Raw genomic sequence first — 9,653 nt, forward strand, 5'->3', positions numbered from 1 at the left:
AAATATTCACGGGTGAAGGACTGTGCTTATGCAGACGAAGATGAGATGGTCAGGGTGGTGTTTGGCACAAACTCAGCGAAACTGTGAGAGAAACTTTAAGTGCGGGTCTTAGCTAACATTAAATACAGCCGTGGACATCGCACGAGATGGCACCAGCACAGCTGGGAACCTTCGATGCATGTACACCGAGTGGCTCACGTGAACTGACGCAGTGCACAGACAAAAAGCAACAGTTCCAAAGAGTGCTGAACAAAAACCGAATTACACAACTGCAGAAACAAAGCACGGTGTGAACTGTAAGTTTAAATTAAGTTTATAGACACACTCCCGCTGCCGTTTGTCATGCCTACGACGAGTATGGTATTCGCGAGATACAAGTTTAATGAGAAGACACGAGGTATAAATGAGACTTTGGATCACTTTGTTGCGGAGTTAAAATTGCTGTAGCAAGAAACTTTGAAGTGCCGGGTCTTAGCTAACATTAAATAAAGTGGTGGACATCGCAAGATCACACGAGCACAGCTGAGAAGCTTCGATGCATGTACTCCGAGCGGCTCACGTCAACGGACTTTGCAGGACTGGAAAAGATTAAATTAAGTTCATACACACGCTACCACTAAATATTCATAGGCAATTTCCACAACTTACTACCAGGAATGTCTGTTAAACATCTTACATTCACGAGTTCCGATTTGGGTGGTGAACACTTCGATGAATGAAACCTGTTATCTTTACAACGGTTGACAAACACGGAATAAACTTGAACACAACACGTCCTCCAAATACGAACCTGATTGAAAGAAATAATGTTAATCAAATCCTTGATGACAGCAACACTCATAACGGTCACAAGACTATTACATTGACAATCATGTTACGTTATTTTTAAAATGTTTCCTTTTCTTTGCACAAGCACAGCTGAGAAGCTTCGATGCATGTTCTCCATAACAAGTTAAAAAATAACGCAATTAATCACACTTTGCATTCCAAGGAAAGGGTAACTTTTGTCAATGCATGATTTCCTGGAACATCGATTACATTGATGCACACATCAGAGCTACAAAAATGTAAGAGTCAGAAGAAACCGCGTTGCTAGCACTGATCGGAGGCAAATTTCATTTCAAAAGACTACCCGACGAAAGCCTTGATAAAAGCGTGGTTTGGTGCAAACTGTGCAAAAAGGAGTTTGCATACCACCGAGGCACTTCAACCTTACGGTTCCATCTAAATGCAAAACATGTTACAGCGAGCACAGAAACTGTGTATGCTGTCAGCAGTAGCAGTACGGGTTCGAGTACCGACAAAAGGTGTCGGCAGCCCAAACCTCATGAAATGACTGGCTTCAGGACCAAAATTAGTAAGTCAACATCCGTCAAATTCTCTCTCAAAATACATTGCTTTGGACTGTAGACCACTAACAGTGGTGGAAGATAGGGGGTTAGAAAACGTGCTACAGTTAGCGTATTTCAAGTAAAATTCAACAGCTTTATGACATTGAAAAGCAAGCAAAATTAGATGCATTACAGAAAGCGGACTTTGTGGCTCTTACTGGGGATCATTGGACTTCCGTGACCGTTAGTAATTCTAAATACATCTAATTACAAAATGTTCAATGATCACACTGTTTTAGCCTAATGTACAAAATAATTTTGGCTAAGGTTACTCAGAGTTTAAAGGTGAAGCTGGTCAAATTACCTTTTATGTTTCTGCCTTATTTTTTTAAGAAGAAAAACTGCACTTTATGTTGAAATTTTGGTTATTATTATTTAAAGACAATACCATTCTGAAAATGTACTTAAAGTACTTAAAATACCACTTTTTTTTTTTTGCTCAATTTTAGCCAGGGATCATATTTTTGTTTCTGTTTTGAAATGAAATGCAGTTTAAAGGTTTTTTTTTTTCAGAAATTAAAACAGCTTGAGTTTACAATATTCATGTCCATGTCTATTATTTGATTCTGCCGCCCACTAAAACCCTTTTAAATTAAAAAAAAAAGATTTGCGATTTGGGGCAAATTTTCATGTGTGCTTACATTCGATTAATGAAGATTAATTAATTACACAGCCTCTAATTAATTAGATTATTTTTTTTTAATTGAGTCCCACCCCTAATATTATATATTATATACTATATATATGCGAAGTGCGGGTATTTTGCTAGTAATTAAATAAATACACACAGAAATTAGAAACCAAAAACTTTTGTGAACATGTTATGTTGTTACATATGTATTGTCACATGTTACAGTATTTTTATTTATTTGTGTACTTATAAAATATTCCTCCATAGTCAAATACTACAAAAAAGATCAGTGTCCTTCAGAACTTCTACAATGTGTCATTTAAATGTCAAGAAGTTGTTGAAGACGGTAGCTGTTCTTATGTCACGTTGAGATGTACAGCTCCCTTGGAAGCCAGTTGCTGACCAGTCTAGAATATTCATATTCATGGAGAATGAAAAAGGTGATGCAGGGCATGATATTTTAGCCATTTCCACATAATAATGTGGAAAATATTGTCAGCTTATTGTCTTTCAGCAGTGCAGGCAGATTCTTCTGCAGTGTCAGATGAACTTTTTTAACATTTCATCTCATGTTTACTAATAGCGCTTTCTGGGAAGTGATTTGTGAGTAAAACTGCATTTGTGAAAGAGACTTTGTTGACAGAAATGGTATCCTCCTCCTCACTTCTTCTTCTTCTTCCGGCTGCTCCTGTTAGGGGTCACCACAGCAGATCATCTTTTTCCATATCTTTCTGTCCTCTACATCTTACCCTGTTACATCCATCATCTGCATGTCCTCTCTCACCACATCCATAAATCTTCTCTTAGGCCTTCCCGTGTTCCTCTTTCCTGGCAGCTCTATCCCTAGCATCCTTCTCCCAATATACCCAGCATCTCTCCTCTGCACATGTCCAAACCAATGCAATCTTGCCTCTCTGACTTTGTCTCCCAACTGTCCAACTTGAACTGACCCTCTAATGTCCTCATTTCTAATCCTGTCCATCCTCGTCAGTATATAAAATATATAATAGATAGATAGAGAGAGAGAGAACTACTTAACCGATTTAGATCCAGAGTTTTTCTATAACTTGGTTGAACATTATGGTTGATTTTGCGACTTCTCTCATCAAGCTAAGTATCATAGTTCAGTTGCAGCACCAATATATTCATGCAAATCTGAGAGCGAGACTGTGAGCTGAGGAGAAGGGGTGGCAAGACCTCTCGCCACATGTTAGAGCGTTCCTTGCCTTTGCTTAGCTAGCGATACCGGTTTGTTTAGTAGGCATAAGCATCTACAGATTGTTAAGGAGTAACGTTTGAAGTTTGAGAGAGAGAGAGAGAGAGGGAGAGAGAGAGAGAGAGATCAGAGCTACGTGTGTTTTAGAGAGTAGCTGCTCATTGGTATCACGGTCACGTGTTCTTCTCCCCACGCACGGTACGCTCTCCCGTCAGAGCTGAATATGATCAGATACAGTGCCAACATATGACATTGGAGCGTACCTACCTTTCGCTTGGCCAGAAATACTTTGCCAACTTTTTATATTTTAGCCAAAGAGATCACAGCTACATTTTCGCCCCGATAGCAAAAACAAAAATACTGCATATCAAGAAGCCCTCAGATTCAAAAGCTATCAATATAAATTATTCTCAATACAAATTATTACATTTCTTTTTATTTTTTTATTGAATTTTAAAGTTTGTGCTGTTTTACTGCTATGTGGGTAGTGCTGTGGGGGACAGCTAGCATTGTATATAAAAAATTACTTAGTTGCATAGTACTTCTGATACATCCAGTTAGCCAACAGAACTATAACAGAGGCCCATTGACTTTGAACATTTCCAGGAAGAAGCCTGGTAACATAGTTAGTCCATAAATACAATGCTAAGGATTGCCCATCTGTCACACAAAAACCCATGAACCAATGGGCCTTGAAACTTGATCTTGGTCTCAAATCATGAGCGTATGACAAGGCGCACACACAGTGGTAGCAAAAATTAGAGAAGCTGGCTAACCTTGCTGATATAATCAAGTCTAAAGTGTTTCTGATGGCAAGGCATTTGCAGTGGTGGACAGAAAAAGAACAACTGCGAGGGCTCCATAGCTGACACGAAAAGAACAGCAATGACACGGTCAGGAGCCATGGCTGACAAGAAAAGAACAAATGCACAGGCTAGGGTGATCTATCTATTATTGATGCCATGAAAAAGGCGCAGCACTGTGGCCACAAACTTTGTGAACCGCATCACAGTCTGTAACGATCATCCACAGGCTAACACTTTGATCACTAAAGAAAGCCGTACATGAAAAAGAACAAGAGCTGCAATCTCAGCTCAACATCTAGTCAAATGTCAACGTTTCACTAAGGACGAATGAGAAAGTGCCAAGATGACAGGACACCGTAGCACATACCAAAGTGAGAGGTCAGTCTGATGAATTACTCCATAATAGGGAAGTACAGTGGTCAATGCAGTGACATGATAGAGAGAAATGCCACGCTAGACCACCATGTGTTTGAGTCAAAAAAAAGTAAGTTGAATATGTGTATGTAGCCGAGTATAATAATGATATTAAAACTATAACAGAGATGTGGCTAAATAACAAAGATGGGGATGAGTAGAACATTGACAAGTACATATTATTTAGGAAAGACAGGCAGAATCGAAAAGGTGGGGAGTTGCCACTTATGTAGGACAGAATTTGAAGTAGATGGTGAGCCACTGCTTAGTGAAAATATTTGCATTTGATTAGAAAGCATTAGAAATAGGGGCCCGATATTAGAAATGCAGTAAATACATCCCCCGAATGCAGACAGTGATTAAGTTATTCTTCTTTTTAATAATATTAAATGGCAAGTTTAGAGGAGGATATTATAATCAAGGAGGATTTTAATTTCCCAAATATTAACTGCGTTAAGCCTACAAAAAGCAAAATACAGCAGCAGAGGTTTTCAGACATAATCAGTTCCTCTTTTGTAACACAAAATGTTACAACATTGACAAGGAGGGCAGTCTATGTAGATTCACTTGGTATTTTTTGGGCAGAGTGGTGGCGCTTAGGTTAAGGGTCTGCGCTAATATTGGGAAGGTGGCCGGTTCAAATCCCATTACTGCCTGAAGGGATCCTACTCAGCTGGGCCCTTGAGCGAGGCCTTTAACCTGAAAATTGCACCAGGGATGCTGTACAATGGCTGACCCTGTGCTCGGGGATTAGTAAAGTATATCAAATCAAATAAACACATATATATTAAAATCAGTTTTTAGAGAAGCAGTGACTTTAAATGCTAAAGTATAACGTGCATCACAAATAAATTAATGGAAGGAATTATTAAGGAACAGATTGACTAGCACATGTCTACAATACAAGTTTAAGTGAGCAGTCAACATGGATTCAGATGTTTCACTAATACAGAGTGTCTATAATGTCCGTGTGCAATTTAAAAAAAGATTTAACTTTGTAATTAATGTGATAGAAAGAATCTGTAAAAAGGATTAGAACGAAGAAACACTAAAGTATTTTTTATTTTTCTTGTTAATCTTCAACATGTCCAGCATCATGACTAATGCAAAGGGTAATAAGATTCTCTAGTTCTCAGAAAACAATTTTCAAGCTGATTTCCCGTAATACCAGCAATCACATCAGTTATTGTGGCTTGAAAATCTTCTAAAGATTGAGGTTTGGTTGAATAAACATTAGTTTTCACATGTCCCCATAAAAAGAAAATCCAATGGAGTCAAATCTGGTGAACGTGGAGGCCAAGAAAATGGTCCACCTCTTCCAATCCATCTGTTAGGGAATGTCTCATGTAGAAACTGTCTAACATGCAAAGCAAAGTGACAAGGAGCACCATCGTCCTGAAACACTGTATTCTCTATCAGTCCTAATTGCTCAAGTTGTTGAACAAAGTCATTTTGCAGCATTTTTAAATAGCTATCAGCATTAACAGCACGCCCTTCAAAAATGAAAGGCCCTATGACTCGATTTTTTCCCCAAAGCACACCACACATCAACTTTGGAAGAATCTCTTTCATGTACAGTACATATGGATTTTCATTTCCACCAAATACGGCAAAAATAAAACTTCTAAAGACAAAAAAATAAAAAAAATGAAATACATCAAGCTTTCTAATCCTTTTTACGAATTCTTTCTATCACGTATACTTACAAAGTTATAACTATTTTAAATTGCACCCGGACTTTATGGACACCATGTATGCTGGAGTTCTAAAAGGAAACAACAAAAGCAAATGGTCAAGGAGGAGCATCAACAGTAATACCATTTATCTGGATTTTAGAACCGTTTTGGTAGGGTAAGAGGGACAGCTTAGGATAAGGTTTAATATAACTGAAGGACATGCACACAGGAATTAAAAAATTAGACTTGAGCATTCACTAGTAGATATATAACTTGAAATTACAGCTAATGAATTGAACCAAGGAGTTGTAGTGAATTTGCTACCATCCACAACCAGACATTTTGAAAAAGTCATAAAAGAAGGCATGGCATGTGGAGCACAAGTCAGAGAAGGTTATATTTAAGCTATGTAACACAATGGTGAGACCTCTTCTGCAGTTCGGTGTACAGTTTTGGTGTCTACGCTAAGAAAAAGACATAGAAGCGCTAATAAGAACTTCAAGGAAGAGGCGGATTACAGGACTGTGAGGTATGAGCTGTCAAAAAGCATTGAAGAAGCTTAGGAGGTGACATAATTCAAGATCTTTTTGTTTTAATTGATTTGAAAAGGAATACATACAGTAGATTTTGGCTATTATTTAAAATAAATCAACAAGAAAAGGTAACACAGATGCAAAATCATTAAAGACAAATTTTTCACCAATGTTAGAAAGTTTTACTTCACAGAAAGAACCATAGACACATGGAATAAGAGACAGGGACAGCGCTACCATTAAGGTGAAGCAGGTGGTCACCTAAGGTTGCCAAAATTAGGTGGTGGTGGGCAGGCAGTGATGAACAATGGAGGACGATATTTGTGAAGTTTTACCACAAGTTTTGCTGTAACCTCATTTACAGAGAGACATTTATACTTTGAATGCATTGTTAAAGGATGATTGCTTTCAAAGGCTGCAGTTGCAGTCCCATTGCTGAATATTTCATTTTGTTACACTAGTTTCAGGACGGCTACTTAATTCTTGCATTATTATTGATAATGAAGCCTATGCCAAAGCCGCCATGTTGATGACAAATCCATGTCCATGAGTGCAAGTTTGTAGTTTGTTTTAGTACTTTTTTCCTTTAAGAAATGTATTTCTTTGTATTATTTTCCATTTTCTTTATATTGACAATGGGTTGAAGCAGAATTTAGGTGTTTGCGTGTGTGTGTGTGTGTGTGTATATATATATATTTTATGTACTCTCTTCTTCACAGTAGAAACTGGGACCACTTTTTTCGACCTGCACTTTTAAGCTGTGCTTGAAGCTGTCGTGCTGTGAGGCTCCTGTGATCACACAAGCTGGTGATCCTCAGAAACTTGTCTTCTGGTTGGGTTGTGACTTTGGGTCTGCCAGATCTCATATCAGAGTTTCTTCCCGTTTCCAATTGTTTTTGGATGATGTAGGATACCACTGTCCTCACTGGCACTTTGGGTTTTTTTTGCAGTTTCTCTAAATTAGATTAGCTTCAACTTTATTGTCATTGTACGGGTGCAATTAAATGCATCTTATTGTCTAATTTTCCTTTAGGATTAATAAAGTATCTATCTATTTATCTATATATCTATCTATCTATCTAACCAGAAAGTGCAATAGACAGTTAGTGCAAATAGTACATTAAAATGCAGTAGGCAGTAAGGTGCAATAAGGCAGCATACAAATAAGAATATATACAGTATCTATATGAAAATTGAATTTACTCATAGATTACATTAGATTATTTTATTTATTAAAGCACATTTAAAAGCAACAGAGGTTGCCAAAGTACTGTACAAAAAAGCTTTAAAATAAACACAATACAAACAATCATGCAAAAGCAGATTAATAAAACAACCAATTGTAACATCCACCACAATCCCATCATACACAATGAAAGACAGAAGAAAACAAGTAGGTCTTAAGCCGACTTTTAAAAACCTCAATAGAGGATGAAGACCTGATGCGAAAAGGCAAGTCATTCCAAAGCCTAGGAGCAACAACTGAAAAAGCTCGGTCTCCCCTCCACATCAGCCGAGATCTTGGAGCAATCAATCAGATGACCTCAGTGCTCTTGGTGTCACATGGGGGTGAAGGAGGTCACAGATGTAGTGTGGAGCGAGACCATGGCTGGCTTTAAAAAGAAACAAGATTTTAAAATCAATGTGACACCTCACCGGCAGCCAGTGAAGAATGAGAGGCTAAAATGGGCGAGATGTGATCCCTTTTTTCTTGACCCAATCAAAAATCACACTGCCGTGTTCTGAACCAGCTGAAGGCACGACAGAGCAGATTATGGCAGAACCACATATAAGGAATTACAATAATCTAGTCGAGATGTAATAAAGGTATGAATGACTGTCATTTCTAAGTCCTTCTGTGATAGAAAGGATTTTAGTTTAGAAATTTGCCTCAGTTAGTAAAAACTGGACTTTACTACCGCTGAGATTTGTTTATCAAAACTTAGTGATGATTCAAAGATGATACCTCAGTTTCTGATATCATTATAAATCATTGCTGCCAAGGAGCATAACTGCATGCCGATTTCAACTGCAGATGTGGTAGGACCAACAATAATGACTTCTGTTTCATTTTCGTTTAATTGCAAGAAATTTTGTGCCATCCAATATTTAATAATTTCAACAGCTTTTTTTACAGATGAGGTGATGTCAGAACTAACTTTGAGGTACAACTGCATATCATTAGCATAACAATGATACGCAACATCATGTTTGTAAACGATGGCCCTCAAGGGGAGCAGACAAAGAGAAAATAGAAAGGGACCTTGAGGGACGCCTTGTGTGCGAGGAGCTGGCTGAGAGAAATTAACATCCATGTTAACAGACACAGATCAGCCTTTCAGATAGGACACGGACCATTTCATTGCACATGTCTACTTCTTCAAGCCATTTTAACAGAACTCCATGGTCCACTGTGTCAAATGCCGTACTGAGTTCCAGTAAGACCAAGATTGCAGAAGAGCCAGAGTCCAAAGTTAATAGAATATCATTTGTTACCTTCAGCAGAGCCAATTCAGTACTATGAAGTTTTTTAAAACCTGATTGAAACACATCACATACATTGTTATCCTCCAGATATGAAATTAACTGCAAAGAAACCACTTTCTCCATAATTTTGGACAGAAATGGGAGCTTAGAAATAGGCCTATAGTTTGAAAGAGCTGTAGGATCAAGTGTGGGTTTCTTCAGCAAAGGCTGAACAATCGCATGTTTAAAGTTGTCTAGCATTATACCGGATTTTAGACAGTTGTTAATAATAGCCATCACAACTGGACTAAACCAGGGGTGCCCACACTTTTTCGGCTTGCGAGCTACTTCTAAAAATGACCAGGTCGAAATTATCTACATACATTAAAAATATATATGAGATTTTTGCAAATTTATTAAAAAATTGAGAAAGCACATGTACATAAGTATTCACAGCCTTTGCCATGAAGCTCCAAATTGAGCTCAGGCGCATCCTGTTTCCCCTGATCATCCTTGAGAT

The sequence above is a fragment of the Polypterus senegalus genome, chromosome 4 (assembly GCF_016835505.1).
Source record: "Polypterus senegalus isolate Bchr_013 chromosome 4, ASM1683550v1, whole genome shotgun sequence".
Classification (NCBI taxonomy): domain Eukaryota; kingdom Metazoa; phylum Chordata; class Cladistia; order Polypteriformes; family Polypteridae; genus Polypterus; species Polypterus senegalus.